The sequence below is a fragment of the Gopherus flavomarginatus genome, chromosome 4 (genome assembly GCF_025201925.1).
Source record: "Gopherus flavomarginatus isolate rGopFla2 chromosome 4, rGopFla2.mat.asm, whole genome shotgun sequence".
NCBI classification, from domain to species: Eukaryota; Metazoa; Chordata; order Testudines; family Testudinidae; genus Gopherus; species Gopherus flavomarginatus.
Window position 1 is genome coordinate 157,739,751 of NC_066620.1, and position 27,844 is coordinate 157,767,594.

Below are 27,844 nucleotides of genomic sequence, written 5' to 3' on the forward strand. Positions count from 1 at the left end.
CAGTACGAGGTCTAAGCACCAAGAACACAAGCTAAGGGTAATATCATAGAATCACAAAATTGCAAGACTGGAAGGGACCTCGATAGTTCTGCTTTGGTGCAGGGGACTGGAGTCTAACCTACTCTTAAAAACTTCTAATGATGAGCATTCAACAAGCTCCCTAAGTAATTTTGTTCCAGTGTTTAACTACCTGTAGAGTTAAGTTTTTCCTAATGTTTAACCTCAATCTATCTTGCTACAATTTAAGCCGATTATTTTTTGTCCTGTCCTCAGTGGTTAAGAAGAACAATGGATCACCCTCCTTTTTATAACAATCTTTTACATACAGTACTTGATGACTGTTATCATGTCCCCCCTCAGTCTTGTCTACTTGTCTGATTCCTTGGATTATGAGTTGGAACTATTCCTTTCTTTTGCCAAGCTTGTCTGGAAAGTGATTAGCACATAGGAGATACTACCATAAACAAATTAATAACAAATGAATTGGTATTTTTCCCAGTGTGTCTTTCTCCTTTATTCTCCACTCTATTCTTTGTTCCTTCTCTCCCCCTCCTCAGACCACAAGGAAAGATGCCAGGGAAGGTTACTGTGGAAAGGCTTTTGGGAAGAGATTAATTTTTCAATTGCATCCTAAAAACAGGCTGGACTCAGACTGAACTCCTGTGGTTAAGAGTTTTACTGCCAGGGGCCATTTGCAGAGAATGTCACTCCAGCCCTGGAGAACTATGCTCTGGTCTCTCTCAACTGCAGCTTCTCTTCCCTGGACAGTGTAGTTGTGTCAATGGTCTATAGATAGAGAGGCAATCTCTAAAGTTGTCAGACTTCAAGCTGTTAAGGGACTTTACGAACTAGGACAATGATTTAGATCCAGAAGCAAATGCAGAGACAGTGTAGTGGGCAGAGCACTAGTGTGATGTGTTCCTGATTCTTTCTTGCCTGTTGTGTATTGCACAAATTGGAGTTTTTCCGGCTTTCACCTTCATTCCTAGTGAGAGGTGACCTACTCCAATGCGGAGGTAATGAAGGGATGGATCACAACAGCAAGGTTCAAGTGGAAGAAGACAGCTGATACTGTCTTACTCATAATAAAAGTGACTCTGAACACTTTCTAGCTAAGCCTTTCATTATATCTCCATGCCAGCTTGATACATTTGAACTGTGCAAACAGAAAATGGTTTACTCATTTACTCAGAATAAACATATTTTAAAATGTTTTCCCAATGTGTGATTGATTGATTTTTTGCAAGGACTGGGAATACCTTTCAAATTACAAACATCCTAGGTTTTCTTAAACTCCTTACTGTGTAAATTGATTTGATGTTAATGTGAGTATCAACACAAGTATCTTTCTAACGTTCTAAAATATATTCCTAAATACAGAACTTCTATGTATTGCTTAAAACAGTAATTATTCCAGTGCAGTCACTGGAAGGCATTAAAAAGATTTGACAGTTTCACCACAATTTTTCATTAACATAGTAGTCAGGCAATGCAGTTCTACATCCACTGATAACTCAGCAGCTGAGGAACTCAGCAAAGCCTGCTTCAAACTTCTCAGCTGTTGACAGGCTTGACTTGCTGAGAACACTGGTTAAATATAGAACAAGGGAGCTGAGCTCAACAAAGTCATTGCTGTAACAGTGTGTGAAGAGAGCAGAAGAGGGGAAATACAATCTGAAACTAAACTGCCAAAGCCTAACACCACGTAGCAACAGTTTGGAAAAAAAAAATTTAAACAGAAGTCTGTGTGTGAGACAGACAGACAGCATACCTCCTATTTCTCCTGATTGGGATTTCTGTGAGAAGAAACTACGTTCCTCTTCTGCTCCCTACCCTATTTTCTGCATTACTTCAACTGCTGGTAGACCTAGAAGAGTGGGAAAAGCTTATCTCTCTGGGTGCTTCTGCACTGGACACTTTTCCAGGTCTTAAATCTGCCTGTGTAGTGTGGAGCAAGCTGCTTTGATCTACAAAGAACAAACTGACATTGTAGGATAGTTCCTAGGGTCCTACTGCTGTCAGGTAAGAATGAACTAACTACTCCAATTCATTAGCTTTGTAAGATGTGATTTATATATTTTCATGTGAAAGTTGCTTGTCTTTTTTTCCTCCTGTGATCAACCTTCTGCTGATGGAAAAATTCAGTCAAGAAAAGCTAAAATAGGAAGTTAAGCGTGTCTTTTTTTTTTTTTTTGGCTGTTTTAATAGAGAATCAAACTGTTGTTCAGACCATTTTTTGAAACTTGGTTGAAACGAGACTTGTGACACTAGCTAGTAATCACATGAAAAAGGAATATGGATTGAAACTTTCAACATTTGTTTTTGTAAACTCATACTGTCAGAAGACACACCAAGATTCAATAATAAAGTGGTTATTGTACCTTAGCAGCCAGAAATTTAACCGCTATAAAAACTAACAGCCTATGTAGTAAGCCAGAGGAAATAGCCATACAGTGGCTGAACTATGTATGTTCTTGTGACCTATTGCTTTCTACTTTTCTGTTTTTTTTCCCCATACTCTAAGCACATTAGTGTCACCTGGTACATTTTGTTCTGCCCTTGTGACAACAGCTCTAAGTGCTTCTGCTTCTACTGTGATATGTATAATATCAAATTGCTGCTTGGATAATTGCAGATCAGAGCCTTCTTAAAAAGTCCTTATAATTTTAGTACCTGAGTGTTCTTAAACTGTGTAATTTTTTGCATGCCACTAACTGATTGTTTCTTTTAAAAAATAAATAATGGACAAGACAGTCAGTACTTAAACCTTTTCCCCTAACAGCTCAAGAGAAATCTGTTCAAAAAATGTATCCTTCAGCTTCATGAACTGCTAAGTAATTTAAGCAGGAATTGTTTAGAGTGATTAGTCTATGTCAAAACTGACAAAAGCAGCTTGGTCCAATAAAAACTAACCCACATCCTTCTAAAGCGGCTTTCTTTATACAGAGGGGAACTTTATCATTTATGGATAAGGAATATGTACTCATTACAAAAGCTATTCTCTGTACCATACCAATTAAGGTCTGAAGGCAAAGATTACTAGGGGAGTAATAAAAATCCCTTTAGCACGGACAAGAGATTGTAGTCTGGGATTCTCTCAGTAGAAATATGCTGACTGGGTCCTCTACCTTGTTTGACACTCAAGGTCTAGGCTCTGAGACACTTGCAGAAAGTTTAGAGTCTCTTATTTTATCAAAATGGATTTTAGATGCATCCCTGCATACTAGATACATTATGTCAGTACCACAGTTCAGCTGTGAAATGTTTACAAATTGGATAAAACTAACAATACACTAAACCAGTTCTGACTTGGCAGTGCCAGGGGATATAACTGCCAGTGAAACAGTGGAAAAGATGAAGTGCTGGGCCAGGAAAGAATTCTGAAAAGAATCATGTTTTACATTTTTACCAGCTTATGTCCTAAAAAGGGGCACATTGCTTGTTTAGAAATAAACTCTTTTGCATGTAATGTTAATTAGTGACCCTGTAAGTTAATAATGGTAATTATTTCAGCTCTATTGTGACCTCTTTCAAGCTCACAGTGGAAACTCTGAGACTTCATGAGAGCATAGATATATTTTGAGCAAGTTATTTTTTTTCAAGAGAAAACCATAAGGTGGAAAATATTCATTGTTTAAATTTTGTTTTCTAATATTCATTGATATTAGAGTAGAATAAATTTTGTCCTTTTCTTCCTGAATACAGTGGTAGATAATTCATTAAAAGTGCTGAGAAGAAACAGCAGATTCACCTTTCATTTTAGGATAACTACAGTCTTGGGGAGAAAATGCCACTAATTTTATGTCATTTTATATTGTAATTTTAATTTTCCTCCATAAATCTTTTTTTTGGGGTGGAGAGGGGGAAGCTAGTCTTATTAGCTCCAAAACTTGGTGGTCAAATGAGGTGACTTTCAAATAATTTGCTGACAACTTCCATCCAAAGAAAAATCATGATTATACGTTCTTCTGCCTTCTCTTTCCATTTTAAAATGGGCACGCAGGCTAAAATTACTCTTCTCAACAGGTGTCCAGAAAGAGGCTCTGGGATTTTCCAATCAACTCTGTGAAATATGCAATGTAGCCATTCAGCAGCTGGTTTCATTGTGATTGTTTATAGCTTTGACTATTCTTCAGAATGGAAACCAGCTTAAATTTTATATTGAACAGAAAATGTTCTTCAGGTGTTGCCTGTATTTTTCTCCATATAGATTATCTAGGAAGATAAGTAGGCATAAGCACAGATAGTCATTTTCTCAGTCATATCTATTTGTCCTTTGTATTACAGCATCCTTATTTGAGCCTCTAGAACCTGTAGCCACTGGGAAACTAATGGTGTCATAATGGTGCTAAAGACTGCCAAGCCCTTTCCTTAAATATCCACTGCTACCACTCTGGTTCATGGCTCAATTATCTTGACTATAGCAACTTCCTCCTTTTTGGCCTCTTTTCTTCAGTCTAAACAAAACTAAAATCAACTTATCCCACCATTCTGACCCTGTCACTTTACACATCAGGCTCAAAGACCTTGAATTCACCTTCAAAGCTCAACAGAGTTCTGCCCTAGCCTACATCAGTTGTCAGATCCTCTATCTCCACCATTTTACATTCTGTGGATTGTTAATCTCAGCTCTAGTATTATCTGGTTCCTCTCTTATGTCAGTGGCTATATTAAAACATTAATCTAATCTAGCAAGCCATGGGTTATCTATAGTGCTCATCGCTGCAGAAGCTAGGGCCCTCATCTGGGATTGATTTACACACAAGCTTAACTTTACACTTGTGGGTAGTTCCACTGAATTCAATGGAAATACTCTCATACTTAAATTAAGCACATGCCAAAATGCTTTGCTGAATCAGAGGCCAAATCCATATGGTTAATGCCAAGGGGAATGTTGCCATTAACTTCAGTGGGAGTAGAACCATGCCTCTGGGATCTAAGTGCTTAGTTATTAACAAACAAATATCCACTCCCTCACAGGAACGGTGAACAAAAATAGAGCAGCTGAATTATTTATAAATAATCTTTTCCCAAGAGCTGTTTTACTTTCCCCCTAGTTTCCTGTTTCTCGCCTTCCTTTCTCATAGTCTAGTGTTGTTTCTCATCATATTAGTTTAGAACAGGGGTTGGCAAACTTTTTAGCTCAAGGGCCACATCGAGGAATAGAACTTGTATGGCAGGCCATGAATGCTCACAAAATAGGGGTTGGGGTACAAGAGTGGGTGCAGGCTCTGGAGTGAGGCTGGGAATAAGAGGTATGGGGTGCAGGAGGGTGATCTGGGCTAGGATCAAGTGGTCTGGAGAGCGGGAGGTGGATCAGGGTTGAGGCAGGGGTGTGGGGAGAGATTCAGAGGTGCAGGCTCCAAGCGGCGCTTACCTCAAGCAGCTCCTGGAAGCAGTGGCATGTCCCTTCTCTGGCTCCTACATGGAGGTGCGGTCAGGTGGTTCTGCACACTGCCCCATCCACAGGCACCGCCCCTGCAGCTCCCATTGGAGCACTGGAGGGGGCAATTGGAGCACATAGAAACCAGAGTGGGGCTATGCCGCAGCTTCCTGGAGCCACGTGGTGCAGCCCCCGACCCTGCGCCCTGGCTGGAGTGCTGGAGCAGGGCAAAACCATATGTTGTGGCTTGCAGGCTGGCTTAAAATGGCTCATGGGCCCAATCCAGCCCGCTGGCCATAGTTTGCCCATCCCTGGTTTAGAACGTCAACTCTATTTGGGGTGGGACTATGTCCTCTTGCATGTCTGTAAAATACCATGCACAGCGAGGTAGCTGTATAAAATCCAATATGAAATGACATGGAGGAAATTTAGTATCTGAAAATGCTGAACAAGTATTAAGAACTATAATTAAACAGAAAATGATTTGTGACAATGATTTTATAAGGGTTCCATTAAAATAAAAAAGCCCATTTAGTACTTCTGTATATAAATCACAAACTCAGTTTTCAGTTCTATCCTAATGTGTTAACAAAGATCTGTCATGGGGATATTTCCATTCATCTATTGCCCATTGACCATTAAAAATATCTGTCCACTTATATTTTTGACAAACTTCAGAATCCACTTATCACATAAAAGTGGCAGAAGAATGTATACACTGATATTCAGAATCCTGTTTGGAAAGGCAGTGCTGTTGAGTTCCGGGGATACACAACGGGAGTGGAAGCCAGGTTTCTAGAAAAGAATTAGGGTTTCTCAAGCTCTCTCTTGTCACTCAGCAGCTACTGTTCTTATAGAATTAGTGATACTGAAATATAAATTATTCATAATCCAGACCATGGCCTATTGTTTTGTGGCTGTGGGGTGGGGAGGGGGAGGAAAGGGTGGCAGGGTACTTATACCTATATTTTCTTGTAGAAGGCCTTGATGCTGCTCTCAAGAAAGACTCCCAATGGGAATTTTGTTATTAATTTCAATGGGAGCAGGATTGAGTCTAATAACTGTAACTGAAGACTTCAGTGTGCTTAATGTATTTGGGAATAGTGTTCCTCTGGGGAAGCATAAATTATTAGATCTATCATTTTCATTCCCCACAAATACTATTGTACTTTTGTCTGACTTTTATTCATTACCAGGTCAGGCGGAAAAAAAGTCAGTGCTTACATAAAAGCATACTAAATGGGAATGAAAGGATTTTTTTCCATTTAAGATATTTTATGTCATTTGCCTTGATGCTTTTGTTGGTGTACCTCTCCAAATCTTACCCAGAAGAAGCAAAAGCCACAAGTACTAGATTCAAAGATGACTTCATAAGATGATATAGATTGTAATAGCCACCATAATGAGCTAGGCACTTTTCAGAGGTCCTTCCATGAAGAACACATAGCTTAAAAGCATAATTATACAATATTTCTGCAATTTATGAATTTCCTTCATTCCAAGAGACATTTTAACTGTCCCCATGGTTATTAAAACAATCAAAGAATGGTTTAAAAACGATGTGTGTGGAGGTCAGTGTTGTGTAGCAATAAAACCCTATTGCTTATTTATTTTGCCAATGAACAGGAAATTGCTAACTGTAATACTACTGAATTGAGAGGAAAAGGGAGAAAATAGGCTGTGTTAATGGAAACCTCGTTGATTCTGCAGATGTGCCATTAGCAGCTAAAAGTTAATCAGAAGTGTTTGTTTTTTTTTCCCTTTAAAAAATGCTATCTGGCATCACAGAATGCATTGCTGAGGGAGTGGGAGAAAAACATGCAAACTACAGGGAAATAAGCTGGAGCTTGTATTTTTTCCCTTAAATGGCCACCTCTTGCAGCTTAGCTGACATGAGCAAGCCAGAATTAAGGGGAGGGGAGTGTATTGAGGACATTTCTGTACAATAACTGAAGAGTTTCATTTTGCTTCATAAAACTTTAAAAATAATATATGAAGTGACCTATCCCATCTGGATATTAACCAATGGAATCCGAGGACAGAAAAACCCACAGTGAAGTTTCAATAAGCTCTAGTTTGATTTAAACCCCAGCAGCACTTCAGTTCAGTAAGAGCTGCTTTTGTTGCACTTCCTTTTTTGGGGAAATGATGTCAGTCTGTATAATGTTGTGTGATTTATGCTGTTCTAAGGTTTGTTCTACTGAAAGAGTAAAAGTTGTATTTTAGAACCTAATGTCTCTTATCTGAAGGGCATCTTTCTTCCCTAAAGTCTATAGGATTTAGGGATGAGGTGGGTGGTTTGGTTTTGTTTGTGGATTTTTTATTTTGCGCGCCAACCTCTCAGCTATTTAACTGAGAGATAATGAGAAAATATGTATATGCACACTCATATATCATTGCTTTATAAAACTAACAGATTAAACAACTGAAAAATTAGATTCTATTGGTGTTGCAATTACAACAGTTGTAAGTAGAGAATTTTATTAACTTGTTTTAAGAGTGTCACTTTAAGTAAAAAGGTACTGTAGCATTACTACAAGAATTTCCATTACTTTATCACATGGATTACATTTTTTTTGAAAATGTAAACTAAATTAATGTGATTGAAAGGAGCAGATTCCTGAAATCAGCACAACTGAATCACTGCAAACTTGCCTTGTTTATCCAAGAGGCCTTTGAAAAGAAGGTCTTCCCCCAGACCCTTACATGAGTCTTATGGTTCTAATGCACTCATGTCTAAAGTTATTTTAGTACCCATCCTTGTAACTAAATGACAAACAGCTTGACAACAACAGGAAGGAGAAGGGGTGGTGAGTTCATGATGCCATTTCAGTGAAGCAACCTGATTGTTTAATGAAATGATGCAATTTCTGTTAGCTTTGTAGTTACTGTACTGACAAACACAAACTAAAAGAAAATAAAATGATGTGATTTGTTCTCCTGTTCATAGTTTGTGAGCGTTGCAGACAGGACTCTTAAGCCCCCTAAGTATCTTGCTATGTGACTCAAGTGCTATTATTATCTTTCTACTGTATAATGTAGATTGTTCACTAGACTAACTGTGCCATTAAAAGATGTAGTCCCGGGCACAAATGAAAAAGTGGCAAAGCATTTGTGGTTAGCCTTGAATGGTTCACAGTAGCTTCTAGGCAGAGATCTGTCATTTCAAGTACATTCAAACTCTTGTTTGTCTAAGCCTCAGTTATCCAAAAATCTCATTTATCTAAACAGTCAGCACATAAAATGCTGAAGAAACCCCTACTAGTCAAAAGACAGTAACTATGATCATACCACCTGTAAAATCACAACTCTGTTCAAAGATAACAGTGCTTATTCCCATCGCACTTCTCTTCTCTAATTTCTCCTCCAGAGGAGCAAGCTCCCCTCTACCAAAAGCAGAGTAGAGCAGTGTTTAGTTTAAATGGGTGAGGAGTTCAATTGCCATCTCTGGAAAAACTCTTTGTAACATAATTTTATTTTAATTGTTAGCCCCAGGGTGAGAAATGCCAGGCGGAGAGTTCCCTGAGCAGTGTTGATTGTAGGGGGGCAGAATAAGGAGAGATCCCCTGTATGCAGAGCAAGGTGTCCTAGTCTGGAGCTGGTAGAGGTTCTTCAAGTTCCCCTTTCAGAGCCACAAGACTGAGGCACTGGGAGTCAGTGCCAGATTCAGCAGTAGCTACCGCAAGTTAGGACAAGTCCAGCTAGTATCACAGTCAGGTGATAAACACATGAGACACAATGTTGCCCCATATCCCATTTCTCTAAACTCCTCTCATGTCTCCCATCATATCTGGATCAAGAAGGCTTGAACATAGTAGAACGAGAGATACTTCCTTAGTAGCAAAGTGAATTGGAATCAATCCTCTTCACTGTGCCACAGAGACAGAGTAGAGCAGAGTGAAGGTCCAGGGTTTCTTTCTGGCCACAGTTTCAGGATTTCAGTAGTAACAGTGAAACAATTTGTTTCCTTTTTGTTAAGTACTAACAGAAAATGACATAAGGGCAAAAAAGCAATTGAAAGCTGTGTGTTTTCCTTTTGCTGTCCTCATTCACTTAAAAAGTGTTCTTAGGGGAAGATTGCTTATGGTAAAGGAGTTTGTTCATCCCTCCTTCTTTCCCTCCTGCAGTGCAGCACAGTTAGAATTAGGGTGCCATCTACCAGAAAGCAAGGAGGTAAAGAAAATCAAAAGCCTGAAAATATATGGAAGCAGAGTTCACCTTTCATCCTTCTAGGTAGTTCAAACACCAGGACTATCAGAGAGAGGGAGTGTAAAATGAACATGTAAATAGGGAAGTGCAGCAGGGATGCTGGATAGAAGAAAGGGAATGCAGAAAAACTCTTTCATGGCTGAGTAAACTTCCCATGTTGAAATCTCCTTCTACTCTTGTCCTGCTGAGGACCCGAATAGCAAGCAGATGTGGCAAACACTGTCCCCAGAGGCGACACTGGTTAACCTGAGTAGTAGTTTCAGCTATTTTATGCTTAAAGTCTCTGCAGATGTGTCTAGGTTCACTTGGTAGTGGTTGGTGAAGGGGTGAAGCAAAGACCAAGAAGCAGCCCTGCTGATTTCAAAGGGATGAGGCCAGCACTCTCTTAACCCAAGAAGTAGAAAGGCTTCTACTGTAATGAGCCTGCAAAGAAGGTTTACCCATCTGCTACAAGTCATTTTATACAAGATTTCTATCAACTACTAATTGCAGTCTTAGAAACCAGGAGTCCTCTTTCCTCTCTGCTTGGATCATGAAAAACAACAACAAACATAGCCTTAATTTTCACAAAAGTCTCAGTCCTGTGAAAAAACAAAGGAGGGGAAGTCAATAACTAGGGATCTTAATTATCTAATAAGATAAGACAGGGCTATAACTACTAAAGGACCTGCTTTCAGCATCATCAGCTCCATGGGAACTTTTCATACAAGTTCCCCACAGCCCGTGAAGCACAGATGACAGGTTCAAGTGAGGGAGTCTCTGTATAAGAGGGCACTGAAAACTTGTAGGTATGAAGATGGTTTAAAAAAAGCCCATTGGACCTTGGAAGGCTGAGCTAGCTGGAACACTCATATCAGAGTTGTTTCAAGCCCTTGTTGTACCTGCCAAAACTCAGAATTGTTGAAGGGAAGAACCTGAGGTTGTAATATGTTGGCCCAAACAATTATAGAAAGGTCATCTCGACCATAATAGAGCTTCTTTGTTGAGGAATGCAGCTATTGAGCAAGCATATTTGCTACTGTGAGGGGTAAGAAGTTCAAAGAAGGTTACACTAAATAGAGGTGGTGGCCTCTGAAAGAGAAGATCATATTGAAAGAGCTCATATGTACTCCATACAAGATCCAGTAAACCTGGGAGACAGGGCCCCTAATCTATGTGGGCAATTAGGATAAAGATTGCTCTGTGCATTCTGCTCTTGCAAAGGGTCCAGGGCATGAAAAGTAAAAAGTGTGTATAACCAAACTCCCTTTTCTCAGTCCCAGGAACAGGCATCTCAGCCTTGGGCTGAAGGCCTCAAACCAAAAACTGGTGTGCAGGGATTTGACAAACCAGCACAGAGGGAATTCCTTACCAATGTCAGTGTGAGAAGACACTTTCTAGAACAAGACCCTTTAGCTTTGGTCAAAGGAATGGAAGCCTAAAATTGGGAATCTACTCACTTGTGGTGGAAAAATTAGAGAACTAAGAGATAAGAGCAGACCAGAGGACTGAGGTGTGAGGCTGCCCTCAGTATCGCTGGTGCTTAGACTTACAGCACTTAAAATGACAGTAATACAGTCAACTGATTTTTTTCCACAGGAACAGCTTACCTTGAGTGACCCTTGATTCTATTTCTGGCTCTACTGCATAACCTCTAAGACACTCTAAGCAAGTCACACAGTCTCTCACTTCTTCAGCTTCTATCTCCAAAATGAGGTCAAGCTCTAATAGTATTGTGAGGCATAAATCAATCATGTCTGCAAAGTTCTCTGAGAACCTACAAGGTGCTGCAAAAGCAAAAATGTGAAATACTGTGAGTTTCTCATTAGTGCAAGCATCATAAAAGAAGCACAGGAAAGATGCATCACAAATAAAACCCACTAGCTGTCCAGTGCTCAACACCTGTCCTGGTTATGCCTGAGTTTTACAGATACAGAATCCAAGATACAGGCAAGACCAGATTGCTGGCTATGAAATAAATATACCAGGAACAGTTCCACAAGATGCTACTGTGATCTCAAAAAATCCTTCAGAGGAAGCAAGCAATACCTAAAGATAGCTCCAGGGCCAGGCATAAATGCAGAGAGGGGCAATGTTTAGATTTTGCTCAACAATGAGTTCAGGATACTAAAGTGGAGATACTTGAGGCATGACAAAGCATCTGACAAGTGGCTCCCATTAATAAGACAATATCCTGATGGGTGAAGGCCACATTGCTAAATTCAGATGATCTTTCATGATCTATTCACTCTAAGTTCTGAATGCACAGTCCATTCCTCTTATACAGTTTTCATCCTGTGATATCAGATCTTCAGGATAATAATGGATGAGCAGGATGGTCCTCGGGTTAGGATGCTTTTCTGGGAATTGAGGGACATAGGTTCAGTCCCCAGCTCCACTGCAGATTTCTTGTAAGACCTTGGACAAGTCACATTGTCTGTCTGTGCCTTGTTTCTTCCCTACCTTGCAGGGTAGATGATAAACACATTGAAGAGTGTGAGGGGTTCAAATATTGGGCCTAAAATAGAGTTTAACCCTCTTCCATATTGGAAGGCAGATTCTACAGCATAAAGAGGGAAGAGAAGCTGATTGATCAGAGGGATAAGAACATGCAGCCTCAGAGGAAGGAGACAGAATGAAGTGTGGCTGGGCAGCCTATGCTCTGAGGCAGGGAAAACAGCTAGTTAGCCAGCATTGAAAGCATCAGAGGGGAAATGAAGACATGAGATGTCTCCATGATGTTGCAATAAGGGAAACCCATGCAAATAAAAACTAAGTAATGTCAACACTAAGAAGCTTTAGAAAAACATATCAGTTGGCAGAGCTGCAGCAGAAGGGATGCATAGGAAGGCCTTGGGCAGCTACCAGTGGGTTTACTACTGTGTTAACAAATGGTACATTAGTAAAAATATCAAAAGCTAGCAGAACCTCCTCTACACTCTGACTCTGCATATACACCAATGGACATTTTTTCTAAAACTTCCTACTATAGAGAAGGAAGCACTATGGTAGGCAGACCACTGACAGCACTCCAGAAAGCCGTCTGGTGCAAGATGGAGAGTGCGGAAGGAAAAGAAAATTGGGGGCAAAATCAGCCAACAGGAGAAGACAGACTAACCCAGTAGCTGAGAGGAACACCAAAGTTCCTAATTAACCAGAGGGCCCTGGGTTCCACTAGCTAAGTTAGAAAGCCAGAGGGAAAACTGCCCTGGAGGATAAGGGAAGGGGACCAATGAACCTGTGAGGGAAAAAATGTTCCTGTAAAACAATCTTGTCATTCTGAGTTGTGCACTCAGTTTGGTGAGACGAGAGAGGTTTAAATGTCCTAGTCCGGCACCTACAGTTTGCTAAACAGTATTGTTATCTCTCACAATTTCATCACAAGTACAGTACCATAATATTTGGCATTTTTGTTAGAGCCCCAGCTCCCGGAATCAGGTAAAAAACATGAATCCTAAACTTTCCAGTATCAGAAGGGAAAAAAGAACCCCAAATTATTGCTTTAAATGTCATGATTTTCCAGCCAACCTCAATTTTTGGGTTTTGACTTGAAGTTTGAATGCTTGGGGTTGGCAATGCTGCTAGAGAGAAGGGAGAGTGATCTGAGCTTAGTGGAAGGTCCAACGTTCACATGTTAATCACAGTCCGAAGAGCGAACAGATCGGGGGTCACACTTTCAGTTGCTGAAACACAGCAGAAGGCAGATATCAGTGTGAAGGCTCTGTTGCAAATTAGCAGTTGTTGCTGCTACCGAGGAGAGCCACTTCCAATAGAGATCTGCTAGCCGGTTAAGACCAAGGGGCTTGGGAACAAGAAATCTGGGAGATCCTTCTTAGCGGGTAAAGGGTCACGTTGGATTTCATGGCTGGGAGGGCTTTCCTTGTCCTGAGGCTCCCTCCAGAGGAAGACAAAAGGTGGAGGTCCAGGACAAGTGGAAACCCCCAATAGCAGTCAAGCTAGCACTGTTCAGAGAGCAAACCACTGAGAGCTCACAATTTTCTTTAGAGCAACAATGAAAGCCACTGTAACTTTGAGAAGCCTTCCAACTGGAAGAGACATTGGGATGGGTGAGAGAAGGAACACCTAAGGAAGGGCAGGGGGAGGGTAAAGAAATGAGGGTCTCAGGCAGATATTACATTTAGTTGTAAGAAAGAGAAGAGAGGGGAATGAGAATTGGCTGTGCCCTGCTGGAAAGAGACCTGCTAACGTTATGGCACAACATACAATATACAATTCACCTTAAAGTGGTGAGTCTCCAGACTGCTCAATATTGACCCCGTCATGACTAGTTTTCTGAAGGATCAACAATGCTATAAATCTGTATGTATACCATAGGGTACCACTGAAATGTAGCAAGCCAACCAGTCTGCAAACTGTTAAACAGTCCTTCTCATGGACACAATGGAAACACCACAATTTTGATGAAGAGAGCCACGGTATTTTTTATGTACACAGAGAACATTGTCTTCAAAAGGTCATCAGAAGTTCGCCAGACAATAGCTTGTATGGTACATCTATCTACCAGGAAAGAACGTTGAAATTTGGATCTGTTGGTCCAGTGAGTCTAATTTAAATGCTGAAGCATAGACTACTAAGCCACTAAGTCCTCTTTGTTCTGCTTTTTTGGTAGTGACCCTTGGAAAACTGAGCAGTACACAAGTGTCCCCGTCTTCCTACCTAGGCCACTCTTTGAATCAGGATTGCTCCTTGAATCAAGCAGCTATGTGGTGCTGAAAAACAACTGAGCATGCCCTCCCCAAAGGTTATGTATACAGCACCTCTGTGATGTGTCTGGGCTACCTTGGCCTCAGATCAGAAATGTCCAGGTCTCCTGACCCATTGTAGTATCTCCAGTCTGGCTGTACTCCATTAGCTTGACAATCAGAACTGCATCGGGCTGTTGCATAGGTTTTTCTAAACAGTAAAACCACAAAAAGCCCACAGGCTTTATTACATTTATCTTGGCATTCATGATCAAAAGAAAATGGCAGTTTCTTTTATTCTATAAAGCCAGCCAAAAAAGATGGAAAGATATGCTTTTGTAAATATTTTACCCAAAAGGACAAGTAAATGTTACAATAGCTGAAAATAAACTGATTCATTGTGCTTCAGCTGAGCAATGTAATTTTCATTTTTATTAGCAATTAATTATCTTTAATGTTAATTAAAATGAAGCTGGGATACTGTAGCTGAGACTCATTAGTAAGGCAAGTTGCATAACTGATGTGTAGTAATATACCCACAAACCTCTACTTTAAATAGTTCTGCCTTTTGTATTTATATTTCAAATATTTTGTGGGTCACCCATTTTAATAGCAGTGGTATTATCATCCAGCTCAAACTAGCCTTTAAAATAAACAGCTCATGACTCTTAATGGGGTTCAGTAGAAGAAAACACTGACTCCGAAGACTATTTTGGATCTAGGAATGCTCTACTCCTCTGCTAGCAGTATGATGCAGCTGCTGTTTCTTTAACATTTTTGCTGACAGCTACAGCTAACATTTCAGTTCATCCCAACACCAACATTGCCTCTTAGCTCTTTTACTTTGACTATAACAACTAGCTTTCTCATGGTTTTACCTACATACCACTACTCTCCTTCTGCTCCTAGCAGTGCAATTATTCTTGCTGCTTTACAGAACACATTCTTAATGGAGAACATTTCTGGAGATGTATTGAAATGAAATCTCATCAAAATAATCTCATAGACCAAAGATTTAGAGTGGAAAGAAGAAGGGGACACCAGACTAAAATGACAGGGAACTGCAGATATTCCATAACTGTAAAAGACAACAGTAAAGAGGCACTTTCATGTGCAGTATTAAAGAAGGCAGAAGCTTATTATTTATCAGTGTTAGGGCTCGTCTTCATTACAGTGGAAGTTGCTGCAACCGATGCAGCGGGTGTGAATTTAGCGGGTCTAGTGAAGATCTGCTAAATCAACAGCAGAGCAGTCTCCAGTTGACTCCGATATGGTATTCCAGCTCCCCAAGAAGAGTAAGGTAAGTCAACTGGAGAGCATTTCCCATCGACACAGCACAGTGAAGACACCGCGGTAAGTTAACCTAAGTTACATCGACTCACGTTATTCATGCAGCTGGAGTAGCCTAACTTAGGTCGACTTACCCCGGTAATGAAGACAAGCCCTTAATTGGTGCACAAAGAAACGAAGTACCAATTAATGTAATTTGACAGTGTCAGTGGCCATGTGTAGGTAGATATGTAATACAATAGTGTCTATTTTTACTATGCATAATCAAAATAATGGTGGAAAGATGTGCTACTCAAGTTAATAAAATAAAAATCCCCCAGTAAGCACACTCAAGTTTGTCAAGTTTCTCAGTTAATAGCTGCCACCCCCTTCATTTAATAATTAATCATGCCCTACTGATTCATGCAGAGTGGGCTCTCCACACATAGATCAGGGGAAGAGGTGGTAATTAGCTACCTCAGAACCCAGTCTTGTCCTACACCCTGCAGAGGCTGCACCATAAGTCCAAGGATCTGTGAGTTGAGAAGAGGAAGCAAGATGTTGGGACTGGAGAGCAGCAGGCACTTCAGGGTGAGGTTGAGCGGAAATGCCTCATCCTTTTGGATGATCCCATGGACATTCCCTAGGGCAGTTATTACAGCCCTAGGCTATAGTTGTTAATAATAACCCCCCACATTTTCCATTGCTGGACCCCCTGTGGTGGGCATCCTCCTTTAAGGCTAGTCCCTATGGCTGCTGCTGGCTGACAAAGTGGTGGCAGCGTGACTCCAGTGGAGCTTGTGCTGCCAGGAAGCAGTTGGAAGGAGGGAGTCCTGAGGCACAGAGCTGATATGAAGCCACAGGAGGCCCTGTGCAGATGGTCCCACAATTCATTCAGATGCAGGGAATATGGGACACTTAGTGGCTATCCCTATGTTTCTTTCCCCAAGCTCCCTCAGAACAAGGTAAGCAACAAACAAAATACCCATATTTAAAACAAATTGCTGCCTTCCTTCTATGCCACAGCAGTACTAAAAATGACCAAAATCCCAGGATTTTCCCCCCTTTGCAAATGACTTTTAGGGGCCAGATTCTGTAGCCTTTGAAGTTCTAAGAAAGTTTTAGAAGCTACAGGATTATATTTTAAGTTAGGTTTATTTTCTTGTAAAACATAGACTCATAGACTCTAGGACTGGAAGGGACCTCGAGAGGTCATCGAGTCCAGTCCCCTGCCCTCATGGCAGGACCAAATACTGTCTAGACCATCCCTGATAGACATTTATCTAACCTACTCTTAAATATCTCCAGAGATGGAGATTCCACAATTTCCCTAGGCAATCTATTCCAGTGTTTAACTACCCTGACAGTTAGAAACTTTTTCCTAATGTCCAACCTAAATCTCCCTTGCTGCAGTTTAAGCCCATTGTTTCTTGTTCTATCATTGGAGGCTAAGGTGAACAAGTTTTCTCCCTCCTCCTGATGACACCCTTTTAGATACCTGAAAACTGCTATCATGTCCCCTCTCAGTCTTCTCTTTTCCAAACTAAACAAACCCAATTCCTTCAGCCTTCCTTCATAGGTCATGTTCTCAAGACCTTTTATCATTCTTGTTGCTCTTCTCTGGACCCTCTCCAATTTCTCCACATCTTTCTTGAAATGCGGTGCCCAGAACTGGACACAATACTCCAGTTGAGGCCTAACCAGCGCAGAGTAAAGCGGAAGAATGACTTCTCGTGTCTTGTTTACAACACACCTGTTAATGCATCCCAGAATCATGTTTGCTTTTTTTGCAACAGTATCACACTGTTGACTCATATTAAGCTTGTGGTCCACTACGACCCCTAGATCTCTTTCTGCCATACTCCCTCCTAGACAGTCTCTTCCCATTCTGTATGTGTGAAACTGATTGTTCCTTCCTAAGTGGAGCACTTTGCATTTATCTTTATTGAACTTCATCCTGTTTACCTCAGACCATTTCTCCAACTTGTCCAGATCATTTTGAATTTTGACCCTGTCCTCCAAAGCAGTTGCAATCCCTCCCAGTTTGGTATCGTCCGCAAACTTAATAAGCGTACTTTCTATGCCAACATCTAAATCGTTGATGAAGATATTGAACAGAACCAGTCCCAAAACAGAACCCTGCGGAACCCCACTTGTTATACCTTTCCAGCAGGATTGGGAGCCATTAACAACTACTCTTTGAGTACGGTTATCCAGCCAGTTATGCACCCACCTAATAGTAGCTCCATCTAAATTGTACTTTCCTAGCTTATCTATAAGAATATCATGTGAGACCGTATCAAATGCCTTACTAAAGTCTAGGTATATCACATCCACTGCTTCTCCCTTATCCACAAGGCTCGTTATCCTATCAAAGAACGCTATGAGATTAGTTTGACACGATTTGTTCTTTACAAATCCATGCTGGCTATTCGCTATCACCTTACCACCTTCCAAGTGTTTACAGATGATTTCTTTGATTACCCGCTCCATTATCTTCCTTGGCACAGAAGTTAAACTAACTGGTCTGCAGTTTCCTGGGTTGTTTTTATTTCCCTTTTTATAGATGGGCACTATATTTGCCCCCTTCCAGTCTTCTGGAATCTCCCCCGTCTCCCATGATTTCCCAAAGATAATAGCTAGAGGCTCAGATACCTCTTCCATTAACTCCTTGAGTATTCTAGGATGCATTTCATCAGGCCCTGGTGACTTGCAGGCATCTAACTTTTCTAAGTGATGTTTTACTTGCTCTTTCCTTATTTTCTCTTCTAAACCTACCCTCTTCCCGTAAGCATTCACTATACTAGACATTCCTTCAGACTTCTCAGTGAAGACCGAAACAAAGAAGTCATTAAGCATCTCTGCCATTTCCAAGTTTCCCATTATTGTTTCCCCCTCCTCACTGAGCAGTGGGCCTACCCTGTCCTTAGTCTTCCTCTTGCTTCTAATGTATTGATAAAAAGTCTTCTTGTTTCCCTTTATTCCCATAGCTAGTTTGAGTTCATTTTGTGCCTTTGCTTTTCTAATCTTGCCTCTGCATTCCTGTGTTATTTGCCTATATTCATCCTTCATGATCTGACCTAGTTTCCATTTTTTATATGACGCCTTTTTATTTTGTAGGTCACGCAAGATCTCAAGGGTAAGCCAAGGTGGTCTTTTGCCACATTTTCTATCTTTCCTAACCATCGGAATAGCTTGCTTTTGGGCCCTTAATAGCGTCCCTTTGAAAAACTGCCAACTTTCCTCAGTTGTTTTTCCTCTCAGTCTTAATTCCCATGGGACCTTGCCTATCAGCTCTCTGAGCTTACCAAAATCCGCCTTCCTGAAATCCATTGTCTCTATTCTGCTGTACTCCCTTCTACCCTTCCTTAGAATTGCAAATTCTATGATTTCATGATCACTTTCACCCAAGCTTCCTTCTACTTTCAAATTCTCAACAAGTTCCTCCCTATATGTTAAAATCAAGTCTAGAACAGCTTCCCCCCTAGTAACTTTTTCAACTTTCTGCAATAAAAAGTTGTCTGCAATGCAGTCCAGGAACTTATTGGATCGTCTGTGCCCCGCAGTGTTATTTTCCCAACATATATCTGGATAGTTGAAGTCCCCCATCACGACCAAATCTTGGGCTTTGGATGATTTTGTTAGTTGTTTGAAAAAAGCCTCATCCACCTCTTCCGCCTGATTAGGTGGCCTGTAGTAGACTCCCAGCACGACATCACCTGTGCTTTTTACCCCTTTTAGCCTAACCCAGAGACTCTCCACCCTTCCGTCTCCTATGTCCATCTCCACCTCAGTCCAAGTGTGTACATTTTTAATATATAAGGCAACACCTCCTCCCTTTTTCCCCAGTCTATCCTTCCTGAGCAAACTATACCCATCCACACCAACATTCCAGTCGTGTGTACTATCCCACCAAGTTTCAGTAATGCCAATAATGTCATAGTTGTATTTATTTATTAGCACTTCCAGTTCTTCCTGCTTATTACCCATACTTCTTGCATTTGTATAAAGGCATTTAAGATACTGGTTTGATCTTGCCTCCCAGCTTTGCCCTGACCCTCCTTCCTCTCTGCCATTATAGCCCGTGCTCCCTCCTGTTTCCAACCCATCTCCCAGGTCTTGTTCCCCACTTACCTGTGGGCTTTGCTCACCTGTCCCCGTCGAACCTAGTTTAAAGCCCTCCTTACTAGGTTAGCCAGTCTGTGCGCAAATAAGGCCTTTCCCCTCTTCTCCTATGACTTTCTTCTTCCACAGGTCTATTGCACAGGGCAGAAACTGACATTATCTTTGTACTTTCCGTCACAGCAGAATTTAGTAGCATTGTCTAGTTCTAGTTTAAGGGCAGGCTTACGTAGCATTTCATGCATGTTGTTTTTGAAGTTCAAAACAGCTTCTTAGAGAAAAGATCCCCTTCCTTGAATAGCTTAAGTTAAAAATTCAACTGTGGTTTAAAGGGTCAGAATTCCCAAGGACATAGCAGATAACACTGGCTGAGTGTCAAATAAGTACATCTTTAAAAAAAGCTGTCATAAAACATTAGAGGCAGGAAAACATAAATCACAGATGTTAAATTGTTCCCATGTATTTCCAGAGCACTGCCAAAATTAATCTTTTTCAGATAAGGAGAAAAATTAATAAATTTGGCTGCCATTGTTATATGAATATTTAGACGGTTTCTCAGATCATCTTTGAAAATATGCCACCTCTGTGATCCAGAGATCTCACATACATTCTAAAAATATAATAGTTGTTTGGTTGATTTTCAATGAAAGCATGGGAAAAGAGGAAAATGAATTTAATAAATCAAATTAAGAAAACTTCAGTCTTTACTTGGAACTATTTTTTTAAAGTAAGATACCACATGTTCTCTGAGAATCTAGTGTATTGATTTAATAGTACCCTAAAAGTGACATGTGGAGTCTGGGTAAAATGGATTTGATAAGGCATCAACATTCATTCCCATTGTCAGACAATTTAAGTTTAGATCAAGAAAGAGAATTATTCAATCTTAGCCATCTACTTCAATTTTTCTTACTAAGACGTGGCTTGGGGTGGAGACCACTCTTACTGCTTTTGGGAAAGCAGGAATATACCCAGGAATCACTCCCGTGCCATGACTAGTACAAAGACTCAGTTTGTACAAACAGTCACCTTGATTAGCAACAGACAGATTCAGAATCCAAAATGCCCCAGCGTGTCTCTCTAGTGTGTGAGCACTGAGTGCGAAGTCCAGGTCTGTGTTGTATCTGGCCCCTGGTTGACCCCTCAGCTGCAGATTCTGGTTGAACTGCTCCCTGCTCTCCCTCTAGTGGTCAAAATAACATACAGTCCCACGATGCCCAGATATGCAGGACATAAAGGGCACCACATATCTGTCCACTCACTCCCTCAGTCACGGATGGGGGCATCTCCTTCCTTTTGAGGTTCTGGTTGAGTCTCGTGTACAGTGCAGAGCAAGTTCCCCAGGGCAACATGCTCAGGATGCTCTGAGCTTGCTGGGTCCCTGCAGCAGCAGCTGCTGTCCCGGCATCACTGTTGCCCCAGCCATACCTGCTTTTCATCAGCCCTAGTCCCAGGAAGTTGTGCAGAACTTCGTGCCATCTCTCTGCCCAGCTCTCCATCATCAGTCAGGGCTTCAGGAGCAAGGGCAGCTTTCACAGCACTGCTGCTGCCATTTTGTGGAACGAGAATTCACACCTCCACAGCTAGGGTGACCAGATGTCCCGATTTTATAGGGACAGTCCCGATTTTTGGGTCTTTTCCTTATATAGGGTCCTATCACCTTCCACCCCCATCCCGATTTTTCACATTTGCTGTCTGGTCACCCTATCCACAGTGGGGCTTCACATCTCCAATTCTTACTCCCACTGAAAAGTTATATGGCAGCTTGTTTTATGGAAACAGTTGTGGACTTGTAGGAAAAAGTTTTCATGTATCCAGCACACATTCATCATGGGGGCATCTGAGTACCTGCATAAAATCTGCTATACAATACAGACGTATATTATATTATATAATCAGACTCCACACAAGACAGAGGAGGAGTAACTAATTTTCTCCAAGAACATCTTAAACTATCTAAAATGTGTTTAATTTTAATGCCAAATATATGTAGCAACAAAATTTGGAATATATGGAACTTATCAAAGTCATGGCATTGAAAAGAATTTAGCAGCACATCAGATATCAAAATATATTTGAAAAGAATTTTTCATTTACATGAGGCTGAAATTAAGTATTTCCTTTAGATGTTATTTTAACATCTTCCCTGAACTGCAACACTGATTGCTTGCCATTGTTGTTACCTTAAAAGGGCAGGTTGGCTTTTTGTTCTGCTGCCATTTGATGGATGCGAAAAGCTAAAAGAATTGTAATCATTCTTGGATATGACGGACCTGAAATGCTAGTATTACTGAACACATCCAATAATATTATGGTCAAAAGATTCATCTGTGATAATGTTATGCTTGTTGATCCTTTTAGTTCCTTAAGAGTAAACGGTATATGACAGCAAAGAACCCAGATCTACATAGTAATTCACAGGACTGGTCCCTAGCTCCCTTCCAAAAGGAGATATATACATGTAAAGAAAAGATGTCTGCAAAAATGTATTTTAAGATTATAATTCTTTGGGGGAAGGGACTGTCTTGGGGGATGTGGGTACAGTGTCTAGCACAATGGAGCCCAGATTGGCATCTCTAGCTATCACAGTATAAATAAAACTAAGTCCTTGGTGCAATTTAGAGTGAACTGGAAAAAAAAAAAGCAGAAGGCTAAGATTTTAAATCATTAGTGGGCAAGTCATGCCTCAGCTTCATGAGCACGGAGACAGCGGCCGCTCACTTTTTGTGTCTGAGAGCACTCAGGTCCACAGAAGCTCTTTTATATTGCCACATGCAAACGGAGAGCCAGTGAGGCTTGGAGCAAGGCAGGAGGATCTGATGCTAACGGAATCCTTTGGCCCTCTGCATCTGTAGAAGGGTGGCGCTAGCGGTTGCTCAATCCATTAGTGGACTAGCATCTGGGAAATGAACCAAGTAAAAGGCAGTTGCCAAGGTCCAAATACAATAATAGCTGGTGATTTGATTTCAACTGACTTCTGTTAAAGATACAGATAGCTTGTGTACTGTGTTATGGAATATGTATTATAATGTTCAATCACTCTAAAATGAGACCTTTTGTGCTATATAAATATATTAAATTTAATGAGTACATTTGTTTGAAGCAGTTTACCAAAGACATCACTCACTATGTAGCAGTAAACATTTTGGACCAGACCCTCGGTGAGATTAAATTGGCATAGCTCCACTGATTTCAATAGGGCTACACCGATTTACATCATCTAAGATCTAGCCTTTCATTTTTAAATAGTTGTATGTATACACATTTGTATACATTTCTGTTTTTGATTGATTTTTAATGTTGGTAGCACACCACTGACTAAACACATTATTATGTGGTGCAAGCAGCCATGTGATAATCTGTATTTATCATACAGCTTTGACTACCTTGCCTGGACTCTGCTCATTAGTCCATCTCTCCCAGGATGACTTCTAACATTCCAAGTGTAAAAATATAATTAGGAAGGCCAAAAAACGATTTGAAGAACAGCTAGCTAGAGATTCAAAATGTAATAAAAATTGTTTTGCTAAGTACATCAGAAGCAGGAAGCCTGCTAAACAACCAGTGGGGCAAATGAACAATTGAGATGCTAAAGGAGCACTCAAGGATGATAAGGCCATTGTGGAGAAATTGAATGAATTTTTTGTATCAGTCTTCCTGGCTGAGGATGTGCAAGAGATTCCCAAACCTCAGTCATTCTTTTTAAGTGACAAATCAGAGGAACTGTCCCAGACTGAAGTATCAGTAGAGGAGGTTTTGGAACAAATTGATTAATTAAACAGTTATAAGTCACCAAGACCAAATGGTATTCACCCAAGAGTTCTGAAGGACCTCAAATGTGAAACTGCAGAAATACTAACTGTGGTTTGTAACCTGTCATTTAAATTAGCTTGTATACCAGATGACTGGAGGACAGTTAATGTAACGCCAATTTTTAAAAAGGGCTCCAGAGGAGATCCAAGCAATTACAGGCCAATAAGCCTGACTTCAGTACCAGGCAAACTGGTTGAAACTATTGTAAATAACAGAATTGTCAGGTACGTAGATGAATATAATTTGTTGGGGAAAAGTCAACATGGTTTTGGTAAAGGAAAATCATGCCTCACCAATCTACTTGAATTCTTTGAGGGGGTCAAGAACCATGTGCATAAGGGGAATCCAGTGGATATAGTGTACTTAGATTTTCAGAAGGCTTTTGACCAGGTCCCTGACCAAAGGCTATCAAGCAAAGTGAGCTGTTATGGGGTAAGAGGGAAGGTCCTCTCATGTTAGTTAAAAGGTAGGAAAGAAAGGGTAGGACTAAATGGTCAGTTTTCAGAATGGAGATAGGTAAATATTGGTGTCCCCCAGGGGTCTGTACTGGAACCAATACTATTCCCCATATTCATCTAGAAAAAAGGGGCAAACAGTGACGTGGCAAAATTTGCAGATGATACAAAACTACTCAAGATAGTTAAGTCCAAAGCAGACTGTGAAGAGTTACAAAGGGATCTCATAAAATTGGGTGACTGAGCAACCAAATGGCAGATGAAATTCAGTGTTGATAAATGCAAAGTAATGCACATTGGAAAACATAATCCCAGCTACATATAGAAAATTGTGGGGTCTAAATTAGCAGTTACCACTCAAGAAAGAGATCTTGGAGTCCTTGTGGAGAGTTCTCTGAAAACATCCACTCAATGAGCTGCGGCAGTTGAAGCGGACAGAATGTTGGGAATCATTAAGAAAGGGAAAGATAATAAGACAGACAATATCATATTGCTGCTATATAAATTCATGGTATGCCCACATATTGAATACTGTGTGCAGATGTGGTCACCTCATCTCAAAAAAAGATATGTTGGAATTAGATAAGGTTCAGAAAAGGGCAACAAAAATGAGTAAGGATATGGAAAAGCTTCCATATGAGGAGAGATTATTTAGACTGGGACTTTTCAACTTGGAAAAGAGATGACTAAAGGGAGATATGATAGAGGTCTATAAAATCATGACTAGTATGGATAAAGTAAATAAGGAAATGTTATTTATTCCTTCTCAACACAAGAAGTAGGGATCATGAAATGAAATTAACAGGCAGCAGGTTTAAAACAAACAAAAGGAAGTATTTTTTTCACACAACACACAGTCAATCTGTGTAACTCTTTTTCAGAGGATGTTGTGAAGGCCAAGATTATAATAAGGGTTAATAAAAAGAACTAGGTAAGTTTATGGAAGATAGGTCCATCAATGGCTATTAGCCAGGATGGGCAGGGATGATGTCCCTAGCCTCTGTTTGCCAGAAGCTGGGAATGGGAGAGAGAGGATGGATCACTTGATGATTACCTGTTCTGCTCCTTCCTTCTGGGGCACCTGACATTGGCCACTGTCTGAAGACAAGATACTGGGCTAGATGGATCTTTGCTCTGACCCAGTATCTTATGTTCAATTTCCCATGACCTCTCAGGACTGAGATTCTCACCTTTACACTCCCCAGCAGTATCTACAGGACTCAGAGAGTTTGGTATGTAGTATCATATTGGTCACACACTACAAAGAAAGCTTCTAATAGCAGGTGGAGGGAAAATGGCAAGTCTTGTATCTTTTTAAAACATATTGTAATAGACCCAGGCCAGTTAGGAACAGCAGAGTAGTAGAAGGGAGATATACTGGCCACTAGATAAGCAGTTTTCTGTTCCCTGAGTGACCAGAGCAGGGGCTGCTCCAGGCTAATGAGAACACCTGACTCCAATTAACCTGCTAAGAGTCAGGTGAGGCTGTTAAGCACCTGCCTTTAATTAAGGCCCCTCTGATGCTATAAAAGGGCTCACTCCAATCAGGCCAAAGGGAGTCAGAGGAAAGGAAGTGTGTGTAAGAAGCTGAGAGTGAGTAGGCATACTGCTGGAGGACTGAGAAGTACAAGCATTATCAGACATCAAGAGGAAGGTCCAGTGGTGAGGACAAAGAAGGTGTTGGGAGAAGGCCATGGGGAAGTAGCTCAGGGAGTTGTAGCTGTTGCACAACTGTACCAAGAGGCACTCTAGACAGCTGCAATCCACAGGGCTCTTGGCTGGAACCCAGAGTAGAGGGCAGGCCTGGGTTCCCCCCAAACCTCCCAACTCCTGGCACCAAACCTGCACCCTGGGTCACTTCGTACTATAGCCTCTGGCCCTCCAACATCACAACAGGTGTCAGTTTATGGACTCGTTGGGCAGGGCAGATGGTTCTCACTGACAGCGATCTGGAGACCTCTCAATCCCTGTCCACTGTTCCCAGTCTCCAAGGGGGCCTTTGGCAGCTCTGAAGCAGGGTTTGGTCCAGGCAGTATGGAGCTCCTGCAGCCTCTCTGCAAGAGCTATCAGCACAGGACTGCTCCCTTGGTCTGTCCACCCTGACTGAGCTAGACTATTCCCTTTTGAGTTCTCCCTCCATTGTGAGCATGTCCAGTAGGTGTGGCTGGGCAGGACCTTCTGGTCCCAAAGCTGCTTGTTAACCCTTGGCTCCCTGGTGTGAGGCTTATCCACCCCATCACAGACAGACGCAATTGGTTGTTGATAAACACCAACATTGAAAGGAAAATTGTCAATTACTCTGTCATGGTATAATTCCCCACTCTGAACCTTAGCGTCCAAAAGATGGGGTGCCAGCATGAATTCCTCTAAGCTCAATTACCAGCTTAGAACCTGTAGCGCTGCCACCAACCAGGAATTCCAGTGCCTGGTACACTCTGGACCCCACAAAACCTTGCCCGGGGACCCCCAAGACCCAGACCCTCTGGATCTTAACACAAGGAAAGTAAATCCTTTCCCTCACCATTGCCTCTCCCAGGCTTCCCCTCCCTGGGTTATCCTGGAAGATCACTGTGTGATTCAAACTCCTTGAATCACAAAACAGAGAGGACAATTCACCTTCCTCCCTCCTTCTCTTTCCCCCTTCCAGACTCTTCCTGAGAGAAAGTAATCCTGGCACAGAGAAATCAGCCTCTCTCTCCCTCTTCCCTCCTTTCTCCCCACCAATTCCCTGGTGAATCCAGACCCAGTCCCCTGGGGTCTCACCAGAATAAAAAAACAATTAGGTTCTTAAACAAGAAACTTTTAATTAAAGAGAGAAAAACAGTAAAAATTAGCTTTGTAAATTTAAAATGGAATAGGTACAGGGTCTTTCAGCTATAGACACTGGGAATACCCTCCCGGTCTAAGTATACAAGTACAAATTAGAATCTTTTCAGCAAAATACCAATTTGAACTCCTTTCAGCCAAATACACATTTGAACTCCTTCCAACCAAATACACATTTGCAAATAAAGAAAACAAGCATAAGCCTAACTCGCTTTATCTATCTAGTACTCACTATTCTGAATCTATAAGAACCTGTATCAGGGAGATTGGAGAGAAATCTGGTTGCACATCTGGTCCCTCTGAGCCCCCAGAGTAAACAACAACCAAAACTAACAGCACGGCACAAAAACTTCCCTCCCTCAAGATTTGAAAGTATCCTGTCCTCTGATTGGTCCTCTGGTCAGGTGACAGCCAGGCTTACTGAACTTGTTAACCCTTTACAGTCAAAGAGATATGAAGTACTTCTGTGCTATTAATTTTTTTATCTGTTTATGACATACTCATATTCACTTCTGGGTTCTAGAATGACGAAAACCACCTAGAAAGAGATCTGAGCATCACTGTGGACAGCTCAATAAAAATCTCTGCTCAATATGCAGATGCCATTAACAAAAATGCTAGGATGCAAAACTAATATTATACTGAAAATATTATAATGCTGTTCTAGAAATCAGTGGTATGTCTTCACCTAGAACACCAAGTTCAGCCCTGGTCAGTATCTTTGAAAAAATACACAGATAAAATGAAAGGGGTTCTGAACTGTGTGATAAAAATGATTAGGAGGCACAAAGTGACTTCTTTGTGAGGAAAATTTGAAAAAAAATGTTTAGTTCAGAGAGGAAAGAAATAAAAGAGAACACAATAGAAATATACAAAACAATAAGTGGTATAGAGAAGAAGGTCTGGACACGTCTATTTAACCTGTCTTATAATACAAACACAATGAACTAGCAGTGAAATGGAAAGGCAATAGATTTAAAACAGAAGGAAATAATTTTTTCAGAATGAATGAATAACCCATGTAAATCTGCCAGACTAGATGATTAAAGCCAAGAGTTTAGGAATTTAAAAATATTTTTTATATG

General features: G+C 40.9%; 1 protein-coding gene across 2 annotated transcripts in view; it reads left to right on the forward strand.

The window, feature by feature from the left end:
- Positions 1 to 1,630: 1,630 nt before the first annotated feature.
- FILIP1 (filamin A interacting protein 1) overlaps positions 1,631 to 27,844 on the forward strand; it is a 156,068-nt gene continuing 129,854 nt past the window's right edge. For both annotated transcript variants that reach the window (XM_050950664.1, XM_050950665.1), the window contains exon 1: positions 1,631 to 2,022. The gene's annotated coding sequence lies outside the window, so the exon portion shown is untranslated. The remainder of the gene's footprint in view (positions 2,023 to 27,844) is intronic.